The sequence below is a fragment of the Peromyscus leucopus genome, chromosome 7 (genome assembly GCF_004664715.2).
Source record: "Peromyscus leucopus breed LL Stock chromosome 7, UCI_PerLeu_2.1, whole genome shotgun sequence".
NCBI classification, from domain to species: domain Eukaryota; kingdom Metazoa; phylum Chordata; class Mammalia; order Rodentia; family Cricetidae; genus Peromyscus; species Peromyscus leucopus.
Genome location: NC_051069.1, coordinates 464241 through 485145, shown reverse-complemented (window position 1 = coordinate 485145; position 20905 = coordinate 464241). Strand labels below are relative to the sequence as shown.

Below are 20905 nucleotides of genomic sequence, written 5' to 3'. Positions count from 1 at the left end.
TGGCTTATGGCTCTACGCTGGTTCCTGGCTTTGATTTGCTTGTGTGCTTTCCTATCTTCTGGGGTCCGAGCTGCTTTATTAGACTGGTCTGATAGTCTCAGTCTGCTCTACGGGGGTCAGCCTCTCAAGCCTCGACTATCTCCCCCCCCCCCAGGTAAGTCCTTAATCCTCCGCCCCTCCTGCAAACCCAACTCCAGCTCAGGCCAGCTCAGGCCACCGTGTCTCTCACATCTTTATCCCCATGCTTTTGATAATTATAGACATTTTTCTCGGTACTGTACTCATTCCACCTGGGTGTTTCTGTCTCCAATTAGTTTGTAAACTTTTTAAAAATAAAACACTATTAAGAGCAGTATTTATTTGTCTCCCTGGCCCCACCCTACTCTGGAGCAAAGCCAGGCTTAAACACAGACATTAAATAAAGTTTTTGAGTGTTGCACTCAGTGATGTACAGGAAATAATACCCAAAGTAGAGATCCCCAGGAAGCCATGTATTGGGTTTAGAGCAGAAATGACGGCATGTCGGAGGTGTTTTCTGCCTACCCAAAGGTTCTTTGAAGACAGGGAGACCTGGGAAGTTTCTGGTCTGTGGGCTTCTTGAAAAGTAAGGAGTGGGTAGTACAAGGGCCCAGTGATACTTCCGCCAACCCAAGGAAGAAACAGAGGACTGTTTACCGAGTGACTTTGCTGTTGGAAGCGTCCCAGCCACAGCTTGGGAACATCGGGCAGAGTTACCACCCCTGCTGCCACAGCCTCTGCCAACTTGGATGAGAAGCAATGGAGTTGACCTGTCTTTTGGCTCCGACACAAGGCAAGCAAGCGCGGCAGCAGGCGTGGAAAGGAAGAAGTTGTGAAATGAACGACACGAAAAAGAGGCGAGCATGGTGCTCCTCTCTCCCCTGACCCCACCCCGCCACCCCACAACTTCCCCACTCCCGACCCCTCACCCCACCCCACCCCACGCCCGCCGCCGCACCCTGAGCCTCTCCCCAGCTTCCTCGCCATCCTCATCTGCAAGCCGGTATAAAGCAGAAGTCTCCTCTTATCCCCAGGAGGGTACAGGGCCCTGCAAGTGTAGCTGTTCTAGCAGAGGGCAGGGACATTGTCCCCAGTGTGGTCCTGGGTTTGACGCCGACTCAAGTCACGCCTCTAGGAAGGTAACTGGCTCACAAAGACATAGTACTTTTGAAATGTAATAGGACACACGGGAAGGCTCGCTGCAGGAAGAAGTTGAGCTCTAGACCTGGCAGACTCGGGGTTCTCTTCTTGATCACAGACTAGCGGAAATGACCCGCCCTGAGGTCTCCAGACCCCTCCCGCCTTTGCTCAAGCTGCTGGGAGGAAAGTTTAGGAAGATGGATTTTGTTGCGTGCCCTTCCCGTCTGATATACACCAGAGCTGCTCATGTTTGCAGCCAAACTCTGCCTTGTGTCGAGTTCTCTTACTGTTGGGGAAAGTGTAGGGATAATTCCGTGTGTCACCAAGCCATTTAGTCGGCACTCCGTTTCTTCGCAGGAGAAGTGGTGAGATTTATTGGGGAAAGTACCCGTCATCCCGTATAAATAGATGCACGGTTAAGGCACGCACAGCAGGCAGCGTGTATGCTTCTGACTGGGCATAAGGAACTTATTAGTGAATGCTTGTGACAAAAAGCAGTCACTTGGGAGGAAGGCAGACATAAGGCTATGCTTACAGTTTATATAAAATATTCTTCAGAATAGTGATTTTGGCTTTACTTAGTAGTAGGAATCATTTCTTTTTTTGTTTGTTTGGTTGGGTTTTTTGTTTGTTTGTTTGTTTTGTTTTTTGAGACAAGGTTTCTCCATGTAGCTTTGGTGTCCTGGATCTCGCTCTGTAGACCAGGCTGGCCTCGAACTCACAGAGATCTGCCTGGCTCTGCCTCCCGAGTGCGGAGTTTAAAGGCGTGCGCCACTGCTGCCCAGCTCAGCTCAGATTTTGTAAATTTAATATTTAGGATACATGCTTCATTTTCTTTCTATTAAATTTCTTTAAAGTTCTATATATTGGGGCTGGAGAGATGGCTTAACAGTTAAGAGCACTAACTGCTCTTCCAGAGGTCCTGAGTTCAATTCCCAGCAACCACATGGTGGCTCACAACCTTCTGTAATGAGATCTGGTGCCCTCTTCCAGTGCAGACAGAGCACTGTATACATAATAAGTAAATAAATCTTTAAAAAAAAAAGTTCGGCCGGGCGGTGGTGGTGCACGCCTTTAACCCCAGCACTCGGGAGGCAGAGCCAGGCGGATCTCTGTGAGTTCGAGGCCAGTCTGGTCTCCAAAGCGAGATCCAGGAAAGGCGCAAAGCTACACAGAGAAACCCTGTCTCGAAAAACCAAAAAAAAAAAAAAAAAAAAAGAAAAAGAAAAAGAAAAAAAAAAGTTCTATATATCTTGGTAATGTGTATTCATTAAGCTGCACTAAAATTTGCTAACTTGCATTTTTCAGTAGTAGTTAGGAGTTCTGAAGTGAATAGCAATAATATGATTATTATGCTGATTCCTAAGTGTATTGAACTATGAGAAAACATGTCTGAGGTGACTTTTGGTCATTGGTATTTGCTTGAAATTTGCTTCTGCACAAGTTGCCCTTGGGCTAGAGAGAATGTGTTCCCCGTGACTTAGGAGTATTAAGGTTATTTATACCCACAGCATGATTATAAATTTGTTGTTTTCTCTTTGTGATTTTTGACATCATACACATGCACTGCCCCAACACATAGGCTTCAAATGGCATTCTTTCATTGTGAATTATTCATTTAATCTTTCTGCCACTATGCAATGACATCTCTTATCCATTATATTTTTCCAACAAATTTGAAAACTTAATAATATTGTTATATATTGAATTAAAATAATTTTTTTCTGCCGGGCGGTGGTGGCGCACGCCTTTAACTCCAGCACTCGGGAGGCAGAGCCAGGCGGATCTCTGTGAGTTCGAGGCCAGCCTGGGCTACCAAGTGAGTTCCAGGAAAGGCGCAAAGCTACACAGAGAAACCCTGTCTTGAAAAACCAAAAAAAAAAAATAAAAATAAAAATAATAATAATTTTTTCTAATGTATTTTGCCCATTTGTTTATATAATGACCTCTCTGAATTATCATGTCTTAGGTGTACCTCTTAAAAGTAGTATATAGCTAAATTTTTTGTTGTTGTTTTTGTTTTTTGAGAAAGGGTTTCTCTGTGTAGCTTTGGACCCTTTCCTGGAACTCACTCTGTAGCCCAGGCTGGGCTCAAACTCACAGAGATTCATCTGCTTCTGCCTCCTGAGTGCTGGGATTAAAGGCATGTGCCACCACTGCCCGGCCTATAACTAAATTTTTAAAAACTCTGTGAAGCTCAGCTGGGCACAATGACACATGCCTGTAGCTTCAGCTACTATGAAAGCTGAGTTAGGAAGATCCCTTGAGCCCAGAAGTTCAAGGACTGTATAAAGAAACATTCTGAGATTTCTGTCCTTAGCTGGCAAATACAGTCTTCTAAAGACAGGAATAGTAATATGCATTTTTATTATTGAAAAATTATTTACCTTTTGTTTTATATTTACATTCTTCATCATCATTTTCTTTACTACTTTCTGTTGGGTTGATTCAGTTTTTTATTTTTTATTTTTCTTTACTCTTCCCTTCCTTTTCTCCTGGAATTACAAGTCAGGATGAAATGGAAAGACCTTAGAGGAACTAAAGTCTCGGCCTTCCATGCTACCTCCCAAACTGGGAGAAGTCTGGCCTTTGAGCTCTCTTGTTTCATGACGGGCCTAGCACCTCAAGGGTCCCCTTCAAGGACGTCTCCTGGGTCTCTGGAATCCACATCTCAGAGAGCTCAGAGTTTTGTGTGCCCCTTTCCTGGAACTCACTTGGTAGCCCAGACTGACCTCGAACTCACAGAGATCCACCTGGCTCTGCCTCCCGAGTGCTGGGATTAAAGGCGTGCACCACCACCGCCCGGCTGGGAATGAACTGATCTTAAAAAGTGTTTACAACATCTGAATATGTCCCTCCACTTCAGTCCTTTCATTTTTTGTTCCTAGGTTTCCCTCTGGTTGATGGACAGGTAGATTTTCTGCACTGATGACTTATTTGGATGCTCTGATGTCCTGATCTCTTCTAGAAACCTCTTCTCTCAGATGGAGGCCGATTAGACCCCACAGTCTGCCACACTCAGAGTCCAGGTAGGAAATCAGGATGCCATTCCCAGTGCTGAAGGCCCTGGGTGTGCCGTCTTTTCCCTGTTCTCCAGTTCTCTGAAATGATGTGACAAGTCTCAGCCTTCCCAGCTGGGCACGCCCCTGGCTATGATGGAAACATATGCATCTGGAGGCGCCTGGCACACTCAGACCTTGCAGGAGTTGGCTTTCCAATACATCCTAAGGCCCTGCTTCCTGCCACTTCTTTTTGGCCGGAGAGCTGGCTCTAGCCACAGACATTCCCTGAGCAGCTGTCTGAATTAACATCTGAGCTTGGCCAGCATTAGTGCAGCTGTGGACTCTGGCATTGGTGCTCATGAGTAAATTCCTTAGTAAGCCCACAGGGCTGCCTTGATTTCTCTTTTGGGTGTGATTATCTTAGAGCAGGGCCAGCTTCATAGGTATGAAACTATGCAGCCACACTAGGCCCCACACTCAGAGGACCCTCTTCTTGGGTTAATGTTCCGATGTGGCTGTATTGAAATCTCAAACAGCTCATGGATAAAATCTTGGGGCCTTGGAACTCATACAGCCTCCTGTAAGGAGGGACAGAGAACAGCACTGGCCCTTGAGAAAGTGGGGTGAGGCTTGCTAAGCCAGCCTCTTGGGAGTCCAGAGCAAGAAGATCATGAATAATTGTTTGAGAATATCTTTTCAGATGTAGTGCCGTGTCTGGTAGAATTTATTCTTCCAGGAAGTTTCCCACACATCTAGATAGAGGCTTTTAGAGCTTCCAGAGAGAGCAGCTGTCCTCCAGAAGAGCAGTCATGCTCTTCGATACCTAGACAACTACTGAAGGTTTGAGCTGTGGCCTGTACGACTGAGGAGCCTGAATTTTTATATTTGAATTAAGTTTATTTATCTTATTATTCTTTTTGAAGGCTTTATTTTTAACTACACGTTTGTATCTGGGGTGGGGTGGTATGTGCTTGTGGGTGGTGTCTGATTCCCCTGGAACTGAGTTATGGGCAGTTGTAAGCTGCCGGATGTGGGTGCTGGGAACCAAACTCGTGTCCTCTGTGAGAGCAGCGAGCAGTTTGAACTGCTGAGCTCCTAACTCCAGCCCCGAGTTTGTTTTTAATGTAAACACCCACTTGGAGCTTGACGACAGCACAGCTTTGAACAGTCAGGTTCTGATCTCTGCTTTGATTACATTTTGCATCGGTTTCACAGCAAGACTTAGACATTGTCCAGAAGGATTTCTTAGGTTCAAGTTTATTAATAACTAAGATGGGGCTGGGTACAATTTTTGGTGTCTTTTCTTAAGTCTAGAAAAGATCCTTTCTGACCACGGAAGACAGGCAATGTAGCTCACTGCTATAGCTCGCAAGGAGATGCTGAACAAGTGACCTGCTGAAAGACTGCCCCACCCGATCCCAAGTGGAAGGAAAAAGGAACAGAAGAAGACGCAAGAAGGCCAGAGGCCAGATCCTTGGCGATGAGTGGAGATGAGGAGGCGGCCGTGGGAGGCAAGTTGACAGATGAGTGTGAGCCATTGCCACTGCTGAGCCCACATGGCTTGGTGTTGCACAGGTGATCCTGTGAATCCGAGTGTTCTGACAGACACCCTGGTTTTGAGAGCACAGAGGTACATCCAGCGGGCTCTGGCCAAGAATGAGCTGAATGGGGGGCGGGGGTACAGTCAGATGACCAGAACCATGAATTTCAGGGATAGTTACCTCAAAAGTCTAGACTGGGAGAAAAAAACAAAACACTGCAGTGGTCCCCACTTCAGAGTAGAAACTCTCATCACTGGATGACTGACCAATGAGGATTTAGGGAGTACCATGGGCCTTCTCAACTCGTACAGACCCCAGTACACATAGATGGTAGCTTGGACAAGAACAATGGTTGCCTTGTCTGAAGAAGATACTCACCTGCCCAGTTGAGTCTAGGGACCAGCTAGCTACACCAGCATCGTGAGAGAAGTGGCCACTTAACCCCATAGACGCCGTCTGTGTGGATACTCACAACCTAACAAGAAAGGACATTTTAAACACATCCTGAAAGGGCCTTTTCTTTTGTCATTAGTCTGGACGAGGAAGAGGTTTTGAGATCAATAGGCAAGGAGTTACTTGGCAGGCTAAGGTCTCGTTCTGCTCCATCGTCATTCCCTCATGCTTAATGAATCATATCCGGAAGCAAGTAGGCAAGACACACTTGGACGAAATCCTGATACAGACATCTCCCTAGGTCTAACATCCCATCAGTCTCTTGCTTCTACAGTCCTCTGTGGGCTGCACCACCACCTGCAGGCCAGCCCTGAAAAGTACATGTCCAAGAAAATGGCGGTGTTCCTGGACCAAGCTGACCGGCCAAAATAGCTGCTCTGTGCTTCTTTATTCAGAGTCTTGGAGTCAGGGCTCACGAGGCTCATTACCAGATGGCTCAACTCCTAGAGTTTAGCAGACAATTCTTCCCTCATTTCTTCTTTTTTGGCTTGCTCAGTAGGAAAAGGTTTTTCTTGGTTCTCAGGTGCAAATGAAGCCTTCTACAAAGTAATTAGAATTACTTGTGTAATTCTTTTGGTCTTTCCTAATCTACGCGAAACAGCCCAATCCACTTGACAGTCTCCAGCCATTAAAATGGGGATGTTGTGCCCCAGGGGGGGCAGGCCTTCTTTAGGAAACTGGCTTTTGGAAGAGTTTAATTGCCACCCTCTTGAGAACAAGATCTCTTGTCCACCAGGCTGGGGTGGTTAATTAGATACAGAAGCGCAGAACCAATCACCTTCTCCAAGTGCTTTGGATCTGCCATTAATCTGCAATCAGATGCTGCAGAGCCATGAGCAGAGACCGCAGCACCACGTTTGTCCATCATCTGCTAGGAATATCTGGGATCCTCGGTCCTGGTCTTCACAAAGAGGTCACTGGGCCAGCGGCAGGGGCTCCCATAACTGGGCTTGGACGCCATAGAGGTGTAAGTATATGAGCTGAGCGACAAGATAAGTAAGGCCAGTTGCCACAGCAGAGAAAACTGGGACAAACAAGTTTGGGAGAGACGATCAAGCTCTATTTTGAAAATGTTTGATTTGAAATGCTTATTAGTTATCTGATGGAAATGTCAAGTAGAAAGATTTGCTAAGTCTACAGCTCGGGGGAAATGTCAGTGCTGAAAAACATAGATCGGAGAGCTATTGACAGAGATACAAGTTAAAGCCCTGGGTTAAGACCTCCCACAAAGTGAGCATGTGTAGCTAAGAATAGAGTTTAAATGACTCCAAAATTGGGAAAAAGAGGGGTTGGGGATTTAGCTCAGTGGTAGAGTGTTTGCCTAGCAAGCACAAGGCCCTGGGTTCGGTCCTCAGCTCAAAAAAAAAAAAATTGGGAAAAAGAGAAAAGAGGCTGGCTGCAGGCTTCAGAGAAACCAACAGTGCACAGCCAAACTGAGCCAGTGTGCAGACTAGACCACTAAGAGGTCAAGTGAGAGGCTTGCTCAGATGATGCAGAGAGCTGAGTCGCCACAGTGGGTAGATAGAGAAGAGCATATATTCTAGGGAGAACGTATTTAAGATGAAATAAAACACGGATACAAAAATGAAGATAGATGATGGATGGATGAATAGACAGATGAATACATAGGCAGTGGGTGGGAAAAGATATCTAGATGATGGGTAAATAATAGGTCGGTAGCTGCCGAAATGAATCACTAGAGAGGGAAGTCTTGAGATGCTGGAGAGAACTGGTACTGAAAAGACTTTCCATAAGTGAGAGAGGATCCTGGCCGCAAGTGGCAAGGTCTAAGAGAACCTGGAATCCAGGATGGATTTGCCATCACAGGACAGAAAGGAAAATATTAGTGAACAGGACAGTGGGGAACACCACAGTTGTCTTCTGGTTGCTTCTGCTACGGTAATAAAAGGAATGATGAGGTTTGTTTTTTTGCCAGTTTCTTCTAGTCCTGTACTGAGACATTTCCCTAGACTTAACGTCCTTCCCTTCATCCTGCAGCTGAGCTAGAAGAGCCCAGTTATCAAAGCTCTGGATCCTCATCAGTACCACAGCCCATTCCGGTCCTTCTCTTAAGAAGGAAACCAACTGGATGAGATGTGACATGCCCCCACCCCGGCGGAGAACCCACTCAAGCTGCACAAACTACAGGATACGCCAGTGGAAGAATGGCCAGGTTAGAGTTTCCATCCACAGGCTAGGGCTGCTGGCACCCATGTTTAAAAAGCCACAAAACCGTCTCAATGTTTAGTTTCTTCCTGTCATGATGCCTGACTTGCTTCTCAATTGGGCTTCGGTTTGCCCTCACATTTGATCTCCTCCCTCCCTCCCTCCCTCTTTCCTTCTGCATCTCTCTTTTCCTTCCCTTTCCCATTTTCCCTCTCCTGCCCTCCTCTCTCTCTTTCTCCTCACATAGGCGACTGTGCTTTGGATTTAACAGGCAATTAATTCAGCTCCTCCCCCAAGGATGCTTTCCCTGGACTCTCCTCCTCTTTAGCTCCAGCATCAGGCTTGTTCCGGGCTCCCACGACCACATCCCTTTCTAGGACTCCGGCCTTCACACAAACGTGAACACAAATACGTAAAAAAGATGAATAATGTCCATAAGACATTACTGAGGGGTTAAGACCATCATGATGGCTTTTCAAGCAGGCCTCTGGCAAGGAACCCTCTTCATCTCTTTCAAGTCCAGTGGGGAAAATATCTCCTCGGGAACAGCACATCTTTCGTTGAAATGAGTGAAAGTATGGCTGGATTTGGGTTTGGAAAAGGTGAGCATAAAGAAGGTTGCTTCCACCATGGAAGCCATCCTCCCTCCCCACAAACAAACCCTCGGTCACAACACATTATTTATTGTTGCTTAAACAACAAATGAGAATGTTTCTTTTCCTCGTATAAATTTTATAGGAAAAAAAAAACCCAAAGACATACATTAATATAAAATGAAGACATATAATTGTACATCAATATTTTAGTAAGCAGGCTTTCTATGGATGAACACTATCGTATTTGAATAAAAACATCTAAGTAGCCAGGTGGCAGTGGCACACGCCTTTAATCCCAGCACTCGGGAGGCAGAGGCAGTCACAGAGGTCCGCCTGGCTCTGCCTCCCGAGTGCTGGGATTTAAGGTGTGCTCCACCACTCTCAGCTTTCCAAATGGATCTTTGACTCAATGAATGAGGCTATTTCAGAATCTTTATTAGGATGCTGGAGAAATGGCTAAGTGGTTGGCTGTTTTTATTTGCATTCCACTAATAGCTAAGAACACCGACCATTTTCCCAGGTATCTTCTGGCCATCTGCCCAGCTTTTGGGACGTGTCTGTACATTTATTTACCCATGTACTGATTAGATTGTTTTGTGATAGTTAAGTTTTGAAGTTCTTTTTAGATTTTATACAGTAACTTTCTGTCAGATGGGGATTTTACAAAGATTTTCTCTCATTGGGTGGTTGTCTCTTCCCTTAATTGTTTCCTTTGCTGTGTAGAAGCTTTTTGGCTTCATGAGGTCCCATTTGTCAATTCTTAGGGCTGTTTTTTATTCTATTAGAACCCTTTCGGGAAGCCCTTGCCCATCCTGCATCAGGAAGTGTTTTCCCTTGGCATCTACATTAGTTACCTTGGCTTCTCTGTGACCAAAAGACCCGACAGAAGTGGTCTAGTCTGTCACAGCAGGGAAGGCGTGGCAGAGCTCAGGGCGGTGGGAACATGAGACAGTGCTCCTCCATCATGGCGAACCAGGAGGCAAAGAGCTTGGGACTGGACCCAGAAACAGGTACAGCTTCCAACGACAGCCTTTCTTTTCTCAGCCAAGCCCCACGTCAAGTCTCCCATGGCTTTTAAATTAGCACCACAAGCTGGGGACTGAGTATTCCAGCCTGTGGGGAACATTCTAGATTCAAACCGTAACTGGCTCCTCTGAATCCCTTTCTCCACCGGGCCTTTACTCTGGCTGGTTTGCTTGTCTTCGGCTTGCCTAGCCCAGTTTTAGCAAGCATCCCCCGGCAATTTGTTGAGGAGTTTGATACCCGAATACCCTTGGTATCTGAGTACCTTTCTTACCCCTTTCCTTTGTTATGTGGGCTGTGCTCAGCAGCAAAGCAGGTAGATCAATTTAGAAAGAAGCTTCTCAGCCCAGTGTCTCCTCCCGGCCATTCTGCTCAGTGGCCGTCAACCCCTACTTGTCTTTGTCGGAGACAAGAGCTTGTTCTCTCTCACCTTCTGGGGCACAGGCCACCCTACTGAGATCCTCTTGAATAAGGTCTTCTTTGCTGTGCGTACAAGTGTCAGAATCCTGTCTGCTATGAAAGACGCTTGAGGAGAATGGGGCTCCTTGATCAGTGAGTGAGGTACAATCTCTCACATCCAGCACTACTCGGATATCATTCTGCCCGACCCCTGCCCGGTTTTGGAGTCCTTAAAATCTTAACTTGTCCCATGGGTGTGCTACCTTTTCTCTTTACTCCTGGCTGTTGAACGCATTTCATGGCAATCACTGATTCATCACACGGAACAGAATAAGAACCATTTAATATGATTATCTTCTCCATTAGATCTGTCATCATAATTAGAGCTGCAGTGAACTGTTTGCCAGGAACGATACGCCTGCCAAGAAAAACTTGGGTGTCATTTTAGAAAAATTCTTAGGTGGGGGAGGAGAAGATCAGAACCATCTGTGTGGAGGAGCCAAGGCTAAATAACGATGGGCAGAGCCCCTTTCCCCGTGGTCTGCCAAACTCTGACCGGCCAGCCAACTGGACCTTGCCAAAGACGCTGGACTGCACCAGCTTTCAAGGTAGTCCAAAGGGGCGCGCCCTCTCCGAGGAAGAGAGCCTTCTGGAAAGCTGGGGGGCAAATCAAAATCAGGCCTCATGAGCAGGCTCTCTCTAAAAGTTCCAAATAGATGTGTTTGCCACCCCACTGTTTCCAGGGCAACCACCTGAGCCAGGACAGAAGCAGAAGGCTAGACTGGGACCACCCACTGCAATTCTCATTTTATCCTGATGGCAAGAACCTCCATATCGACTCCGAGTGTTCGTCAGGCCCCTCACTGTGAGTCACAGGAATAACATTTCACCCTGGTGGAAGAGTGCCACAGGCCGCCGCTCCCTCAGCCCCCATACCGAGACGCTTTTAAACAGAACCAAACATCCCAGGGGAGTTTGCTCGGCACAAGAATTACTTTGTCACACATTTTTAGATTACACTGTAAATTATAGATTTAAAAAAAAAAATACATTATGCTAATTTTTCCAGCGTGTCTTTTAGTTATTTTTAGGGACAGTGTCTTTGGAATTGAGCTTCTCTGTCAAATGTTTAAGATGATGGTAAGAATAAAACCTAGACAGAGGATTCGTAAGACTCTGGCTGCGGCGACATCACAGTCGGGTGCTCGGGAATGAGCGGTTTGTGTCCAGTGTGGGTTTTAGCTGATGTCATGGAAGTCGATCTGGTGCAGGCATCATTAGCCTTGGGTGTGCCTTCTCGTCCTGCAACTGTTTTGGATGTGTGACTTTGGAACAAGTCCTAAGAGTCTCCTCAGCTATAGAGGTCTCTAAGGGGCTTCCGCTGCTTGCGCTCTGTGCTACACCGAGTTGAATGTCCCTTACACCACTTAAACAGGTGGTGCTGACTAGCTTCATAAAGAATAAACAAACTTAGTCTGCGAGCATTGGAGAAAATTCAGCAGTCCAAAACCCTTCAGCCTGTGTTCTTCACTACGACCTGTTACACTGGGAAGTCGATTCTCCCCTCGCTTCTACGGCACACGACCCTTCCGCATGCTTGTGTTAGAGAGGATTCAGAAACAGGCCACAAGAACCGGTCAAGTCTTCAAGCAGTAACTCATAGGGAATAGGGAATCCATGTGGCAAGTACTGGCTGAGGAGGCATCTGGTCTGGACTGGCAGGAACACTCCCAGCAGGCTCGTCATAAAACCCACCTGTCCAGAAGAGATCTTTGTAACAACCCGGCCAAGTGCCACATGCATGTTGAAGGGGAAGAAACAGTGTGTAGTGATTACTTATCAGTAGTGTGTATCACATCCTTCTTTCTAACTTTTATCGTGTGTGTGTGTGTGTGTGTGTGTGTGTGTGTGTGTGTGTGTGTGTGTGCACGTGTGCTTTCAGGTGAGACTCTTACTCGTAGCTACTTACCTTGGGCTGTAAACACCAGCCAGATCTCACCAGCTGACATTTGTCTGCTGTCTCTTACTTATCTCTAGTTAGAGTGGACACAATGCTCACATTTTGAAATACAACATGTTTACAAAAACAGCCATCTTCTCAGCCAGGAAAGAGAAGTCCACACCGAGCCCAGCCTCACGGCCACCTTCCCACTTCACATGGCCATTCCAAACAGAAAGCTACATCCAGGAGTAAATCTCTACTGCTGTTCATTCTATTTCTCTACAAACAAAATATACTTACCCTGGTAAAATAAAATAATGAATGTGTTCAGTCAAGAAATCCAAGAAGCCTGTCTCGACAAACAAACAAAAAGCAAAGCCAGGGAGCACAAAGGGTTAAAAGAAACGTGAAACACTGGCCATGAGGACTGGAGTCAGGTAATGGACAGTCTTCTTTAAGTGACACTATCACAATAAATGATTTCATCTTCTCTTCCTCCCCCCTTTTCTGCTCAGGCTGGGGAAATGGCTCAGAGGACCCAGGTTATGTTCTTTGCACCGCATGGTGACTCACAACCACCTGCAACTCCAGTTTCAGGGAGATCCAATGCCTTCTTCTGACCTCCTCAGGCACCAGGCATACATGTCATATACATACAGACACATAGGCAAAAGTCATACATATAAAATTAAAAAAAAATAATTTTCAGAAGTCCTTCTGAGAATCTTAAAGGTGCCATGTCTTCTAGACTATCCCATAGAGCTAGCTCATTTGGATGGACTCAAGACATTCATCCTTTTTGTTTGACCTCTGACATAATGTTACACCCCCAAGATATTATGGATGACCAAGTTGTCGCGTGTGTCAAAAATTCCTTCATTGTGGGAGTGTGTATATTCCATGCATGTATGTACCACATTTTCTTTATCTACTCAGCCATCTATGTATAGCTTAGTTGCTTCCACTTTTAGCTGCTGTGACTAATGCTGCAATAAATGAAGGTATACAGAGGTTTTAAATTTTTTTTCAGATTTATTATATTCTCTCATTTACTGAACCAAAATCTTGGAAGTGCAAAAAAAGCAGTGGAGAGCAATTTGAGGGGTGTATTTTAAACATTTTTAAGGAGATGTGGAGTATGGTAATGACAACTATCTTACTGTTCTGTTGCTGTGAAGAGACACCATGACCAAGGCAACTTACAAAAGAAAGCATTTAACAGGGGCCTTGCCTACAGTTTCAGAGGGTCAGTCCATGACCATCATCATGTGGGATGCCTGGTGGCAGGCAGACAAGGTGCTAGAGCGTTAGCTGAGAGCTATCTGATTGGCAAGTTGTAGGCTTGCCAGATGTGGGGGCAGGGAGTGAGCCTCCTGTGGGCTTTTGAAACCTCAAAGCCCACCACCATGACACACCTCCTCCGAGGCCACACCTCCCAGTCCTTCCTCAACAGTCCACAAACCAGCAAACATTCAAATACAGGAGCCCCCAGGAGCCGTTCTCATTCAAACCAGCACACTAACCTTGAACTGAGCATTGACAGCCACTGGTCCTCCATAGTAAGGGTCTAGAAGAACAGAGGAAAACAACTCAGAGAGATGAAAAGACTGCAAAGCGTGAACTCTTTGTAATGCTAAAAACCAAAAGAGCTTAGGGCAGGCAGGGGTGAGGGAACACACCTCAGGTTAAGACAGCAATGGAAGTATTGTGATTCTACTTCTCAGGTGTCTAAGATAGCTCATTCCACGTCTAAATAGACTTTTGTTCAACTTTCATTCAATCATCACCGCAAACAGCAACAATAACAAACAAGAGTTGTTCTACTGTTCTAGAAACTTGTGTCTAACAATGTGTCATACAGCCTTTGCTTCTTTGGAATGAAGACAGGTCAGCAGGAAACTAAAAGAAGACCCTGATGCAGAAATGGAATCTTTTAAAACTGAGATCTATCTAGAATGTGCTTTTGATGATGAAGAAGTCATGGGCAATCTGTGACAATCATCCCAAGCTCTTTGTTGCAGAAGCTGCAGAAGTTGGGATCCAACACTGAGGTCGCCATTGCAGGCCTCTCACAGCTTCTCCATGCTCCTCTAAACCAGGAGAGGGAAGAGCCCGCCCCTGCTTCCCCTCAAACCATCCCCTACTGGCTTTTAAATGAATACATTGGTTGTATTCTGCCCCCCTTTGGCTGAACTGTATGAAAAACAAATTTATCATTCAACCTTTTACCTTTTGAGGAACGTTAATTCAACTATTTAATCTAGTCTCTAGGTAAAATGATATATAACCTGATACATTTGTTTTTAAGGTTTTTTTTTTTCCTGTTTTTAGAAATTGCTTGAACATTACCAGAAAAATTTCTTCTTGCTGACTTTAAATAAATTTTACCAACCTGCTTTTATGCTGTGAGTGATCCGGTAAATGTCTCTACGACTTTCTGCTCCCTTCATGTACAATTCAAGTTGTTACTTGGTGTGAAAATCAATCATTTATGTTGAGAGAACCTTTTCCTCTCAATTGTTTTCCAAGTTTATTAATTGAGCACTTACTGCATGCCAGGAACTGTAATTGGTGAGCAGGCAAGAAGAGAGAGTTTGGGCAGATAGTTCATATAAGTGACAGAGACATTCATTGAAATAATTACAAACAAATGCAAATGTTCTATACTTACCATTATCAAAATGAAATTTGGACTATGTTTTATGAGTGAGTTGTAGTGGTTTGGGGCTGTGTTTAAAGGATAAAAAAACATAATACTGGGTGTGTGGTAGCTGAGAGGATTTCATGAAGAGGGAATGGCACTTTTAACTAAGACCCACATTACCAATCAAAAGGTTACTTCAAACTGGGTCACTGGTTCACTTTTGCTCTGTGGACCAGGCTGGCCTTAAACTCAGAGATCCACCTACCTCTGCCTCTGATTGCTGGGATTAAAGGCCTGCGCCACCACAACCCAGCCTCATTCACTCTCATAAACTCCTTTTCTCAAACGTTTCCAGGTACTTTGCATGGAGATTTAGATATATTCTTATTTTTCAGTTATGTTACTGAATGACTTACAGTAACAATGGGAGCCAGGATACACAAAGTGCTAACAGTCTTTTAAAGTGAGAAACAAATGCAGAAGTTAACACATTCTCTTTTGATAAAATTTTACTCCCTTAAAAATGGCCACCAACATCTGGAGCTCTTCACATCAGGAGGGATGGTCCTCTCCTCCATCCTTGTGATTTTATGATTTTGACTAACAATGTCTAAAATAGCATCATGTGACCTATTAGCCAAACCTTGAAGAGGTCTTGAAGCTTATGCTTTTCGAGTCCCAGCAGCCTAGCTCCTATGGAGGAAATCCCAAATTAGCCAACGACAGGGGCTAGGGGAGACACATGGTACACAGCCACAGCCCAGTCTGCTGCTGCTAGGTGTGTGATGGAGACCAACAAGACCAGTCTTCCCTCAGTCTGCTTGCCAGTTCAAGGCATACACATCCGTTAAACTGGTCAACCACAAGAAGCCAGATACTCTGCCCCAATACCAACCTATAAAATTATGAGCCCTTATAAACCAGAAGCCAAGAAGCTATAGCCCACCGGCTGATGCCCACCGCCTCTCTGGCGAGTGGAGATGCCACCTGGTTACAGACTGTTTCTGACTGCTTTTGACTTGCAACAGCTGAGTTGAGCAGTTGCCACCGAGAGTTTAAATGGATGCACTTTGCTGGAAAAGCTTTCCAGCCCTTGTTTTAAGCCATAAAGTTTGGGGGTACTTTGTTAGACCGCAGCAGATCACCCAAACACTGTCTGCCCAGCCAAAGAGGCAGCATTCCCTGCTTGAACTATAATTATTTTCTGTAATCCCATGTGCGCGTGTTTGAGACCCGTGAAGGCATTTACCTTTATCTAGACCAACATCTGTTTCATAGGAGTAACAATGTCATTTTTCTAAATAGAATATTTTAATAATGCTGGGACAATATCCACCTTCTTGATATGAGACATTTTTTTGAATTTAATAACCAGATAAAATCCAATATGGCTCTTTTCCACCCTCAGAAACTATTTCATTTAAAAATTATCCATGCTAAGGTGATTTCAACTTGATGTCAGAAATGGGCCTCGGTCTGCGAAAGTCTTTCAAAGTGTAATTCACCACGGAGAGCAGCCTCTAAGTATTACTGCCACATATTCATAACTTCTCCTGATAGTTGGTCCTTATCTTTTCTCCTGAAAAAAAAAAACAAGAAAAAAAGAAAAGTAAAATATTAAACCTGTCTTCAGCCTTCAAAGAGATGAGCCATATTTTCTGACTTACACAAAGTGTTTTTTAAAAACTAATTTTAGGGATTGGCAGATCTACTGTGTAATCGTGGCTTGTTGAAAAGTAATGAATAGATTTCCACATAAGCTAGGGACTATGAGCCAATATAATGAATATAACACTGCTAAGTGCAGTACTTATCTATACACTGTAGGAGTTTATTATCTATTCTTTGCCTAAATAGGAAATCAGTTAATATCAATTAAATGGTGCTATTTCTGCAAGAAATGATAAAATATGAGTTCAGGAAATCCTAAGATGCATTTGCTCACTGTCCAGAGGTTTGGGGTGCAAGGCATAGCTCATGGGGGGACGCTTGGGTGTATGGTTGATTCTAACTATTTTACAGAATAGTGTTAAAGCACTATTAAAGAAAGTGCTGATTACGGAAACAGTACAAAATTAAGAGTCTAGCTGTAACTGTAGCTCAGTTAGTAGCCTGCACGCATAGCACGCATGAGACTCTGGTCAGTCCGCAGCACTGCATAAACCAAGCATGGTAGTCCACATCTATGATCTTAGCTTGCTGAAGGTGGAGGCAAGAGCATCAGGGTTATCTTTAGATACAGTAGAAGTTCAAGGTCAGCCTGTATCAAAGGGAGGGGTGTGGAACCGGAAATATCATCAGTATGAGTTACTGTGACTGTGAAAGCCCGCCTGAGGTCAGCAGTTGGATCTGAAGGGCTTTCTTCAAGACACATCATTCATGTCAGCCAATTGAGTTTTAGGAAGACCTTCCACAGGCCTAACCAGATTCTGCCTTTCCTTCCTGCATATTATCTGTAACCCAATCTAATATGTTTAAGTTATATTTAACAACATGTTATACTTTTTTTTATGTGTTTGAACCAGAATTGTGGGTCTTGACAACTGGGTGGGGCATTGGAGACTTTCTGGTCCAGATGCCTCATTTTATAGAAAAGCAATTCATTTCTCTTTGTGCCTCCAAATATTTTATTCCCCAAAGACCATCTTACACAATACTGTTTTCATGTAACTAACATACTGAGTTCTAAAGTCTTTGAACTCAAAAAGAATATGCAATATAAAAATAATATATAATATATACCAATCAGGTTAATGTCATGAACAGATATTTAATGAAAATAGTGAAATAGACTGACAATTAACAAATTGCAGTCATTTGGGTCCTAAAAGATCAATAACAAAATTCAAGGGCATCTAAAAAAGTGAGGATACAGAGTGAATTTTTGGTAGCCTATGTTATGGGCTGACTTGTGTCTTCTCCACCAAATTCATGTTGAAACCCTCAATTCCAGCACCTCAGAATGAGACCATACTTGGATAGAGGGTTTTAAAAGTGTTTTTAAAGAGGGTTATTCAAATGAGTTGATGTGGCGAGCCCCAATCCACCATGACTGGTGAGACCACAGAGAAGACAGAGAGTACCGAGGAGAAGCGCTGCTGGAGAAATCACCTCAGGGCCCCAGACTCTTCTCCCTCAGAACCACGGGAAGTAAGCTCTTTTGGCTTGAGCTCCCCGGATCATGGGCTTTGTTACAGTAGCCCTAGCAAGCTGGCACACTTTATAAATATGTGGCACCCAGTGCCGGAGATAATGCAGACGTCATATGGCCAACCGACATGACTATCATTTTTACTGTGGTGAACACGATAGTTCTGCTGACGAAATGTGAGACTTCATGACCTGTGTGTGGTTGAGATGGCCTCTGCTTTTAGCTCAGCTGTAAGCTCCATTCAGATACACATTTCAGACATTCCAAAATAATTGGGGGGGAAATTAATTTTTCTCTGTGTTTTTTAGAATGCATACTAAGTGAGGCGGTATCCCTGATTCCTTGGCAATAATTCCTGAAGCCCTCCAGCCTCATCTGAAAAGCCTCCCTTGCTACAAGGCAGCTGCTAATCTAATTTCTTTTTTCCTGTTGTAAATGTCCCCAACTTACTCTTGTGGCTGGTGCTCACTGGCTTTGCTCGTCTCAGTAACTCTTTCACTCTTCAGAATCTCTTTCCTTGTGCAACTCTCTGATTTTTCCAGGAGAGCAATTGAACCTTTTCCTCTTACTCAATCCACTAATCTCCTAATGAGGCCCAGTAACTAACCTTGCCAAGACGAAAATTTCCTTGGCTAAAGGAGGGAGGGGAGAGGCTATGAACAGTCAGCTAGTAATTCTTTTTCCAGTCAAAAATGCATTAACATTTTGGCAGTGATTTCGTGTTGTGGTCAATTTTAAGTTTGTCATCTAAAATGCTTCACACGTATTAAATGAAATCTGTCTTATACTTTCTTCAGTATAAATGCAAAACTTGTAGTGTTGTTACTGATAATTTTCACCCATTTCTAAATTCTCAGAATCTTTTAAAAGTCTTTTTTTCCCTGTCATCTAGTACATTTGACGTTATTTCTCGTTTTATGGGTTTGATAGCTATGAGCTGGCAGAATCAGGCAGGTGGTTTTATAAAGCTAACTGTGATAGTGAAATGTATTAATAGGTCTATGACATCCAAGAGTTAGGAAACTATCCCTCTGCTAAACTTAGAATTGGTCATAGCCTTAAGGTATCATGCCAATTTGGGGCACTGACTTTTAAGGTTCATGTGAAGTGTGGCAGGGGACATTTAAGAGTTGGTCATCAGAAATGAAGTAAGAAAAAGAAAAGAAATGAAATGTGGTTCAAGTGGTTGAGATTATTAAACTAGAGAAGAAAAACAGGTTTTCATGAAAAGCTCTACAGAGAAGACGTTGATCTGCTGCTCGCCAGTGTCTTAAGGAATCCAAAGGTGAAGAAGATGTGCCGTTCCGGAAGCTGGACGCAGCAGAAGGGTCTAGCAGTGACTTTGTACATTGCAGTGGCTTTGTATAACAGAACAAACACGAGGTGTTTGATAGAGACACAGTGAAGGTTCTAATATCGCCCTGAAGTAGAAAACACCTGCCTAGGTATTCCGTCAAGCCCAAGCTGGACAGAAATGTGTTTAAAAGCCCAAGAGGAGGTGGGAGGGGCAGAGAAAGGGGTGAAAGGATGATGTCAGTGTGTGAAAAGTTAGACAAAAGGCCAATTTACTTAATGTGCAGAAAAACTGAACAAATCCACCAGAGAAGACTTTAGCACTCAGCAGAAAAGTGAGTAAACTGGAGAGAAGGTTTATATCAAGCTAAATGTAAATGAGTAATGAAAACATGTTCAACTTTGCAGATAAACGAATCGCATAACTAAAATTCTGTCTACCTTTGTTGCTGTTGCTTTGGGTTTTCTGTTTCATTTTGTTTAGTTTACCACAGGGTCTCTCTACTGAGCCCAGGCTAGCCTCAAACTTCTGACCCTCTTTCCCCAGCTTCCTGAGTGCAGGCACCATAGGCATGTGATACCATGTTTGGCTTATATATACTTTTAAAAGTACACCAGGATAATAATATGGCAAAGTTGAAGATTAAAGCCTGGAATGAATATCAACAATATAAAACATAGACTTGTTTGTATAAGTTGTACAATCTTTTAGGAAAGTATATGGCAATATTCATAAAACAATTAAAAGTGCACTCTATCCACTAAACTTCCAGAAGTTCATCTTAGCTGTTCTTTAACAAGTACAGAACATTATAGACATACCAGGAAAGATGGGGGCAGCCAGTCCACAACCTTCATGGGCCATAGAACAGCAAGAAGCTGCCCAAGTAGGACACCATCAGTTTCTGTAAAATCACAGATCAGGTGTGTGCAGGGAGTAAATTAGCAGGCAACGTGAAGAAACGGAGTCAAGACAGTAAGGACCAGCTGGTTATTGCCTATAAGCATCTTCTGGAAAATAAAGGTGTGTGTGTGTGTGTGTGTGTGTGGTGTTGTAGGTCTGTACATGTTCTTTCTTGTATAGGGAAAAAAAAGATACAGACAGAATTTCACAGTAAACCAGCAAATCCTTGATACTCATAAGTGGTAATAGCTCGGGAAGTTGATTTGAAGAGGGACGCGTATAGCTGTAAGTGCTCACACCGGAAATCAGAAAGACAGGATGAACAGTCCAATAATGGACCTCGCGGTCTTAGAAAACAACAAACTGCACCCAGAAGCAGAGAGTTTCAATGTTCTTTAAACCATAATTACTGTTATTTTCTGTAGTAGGATTCTTAAAAGTTCTTATTAATAAAATCAAACCCGAGGCAAGTTATTGGGGTCCATGCTGGTAGATCAGAGAGACAGAACAAGCCACAGCTATCTCACCTCGCCAGATCCTCAGCTGGTCTTGTCTCCTCAGACTGGAGGCCTCTGAGTCCTCATCCCGAATGGGTCTCAGCTGAATTACTGCTCAAAAGCCTGAAGCTTAACC

At 44.1% G+C, this 20905-nt stretch overlaps 1 long non-coding RNA gene across 2 annotated transcripts in view; it reads right to left on the bottom strand.

Annotated features, from left to right (window-relative positions):
• Positions 1-9304: 9304 nt before the first annotated feature.
• Positions 9305-20905, bottom strand: part of LOC119088295 — a 49685-nt gene continuing 38084 nt past the window's right edge. For both annotated transcript variants that reach the window (XR_005091917.1, XR_005091918.1), the window contains exons 2-4: positions 14673-16503; positions 13804-13847; positions 9305-12093 (exon numbers count right to left, since the gene is read on the bottom strand). This is a non-coding gene — a long non-coding RNA (uncharacterized LOC119088295). The remainder of the gene's footprint in view (positions 12094-13803; positions 13848-14672; positions 16504-20905) is intronic.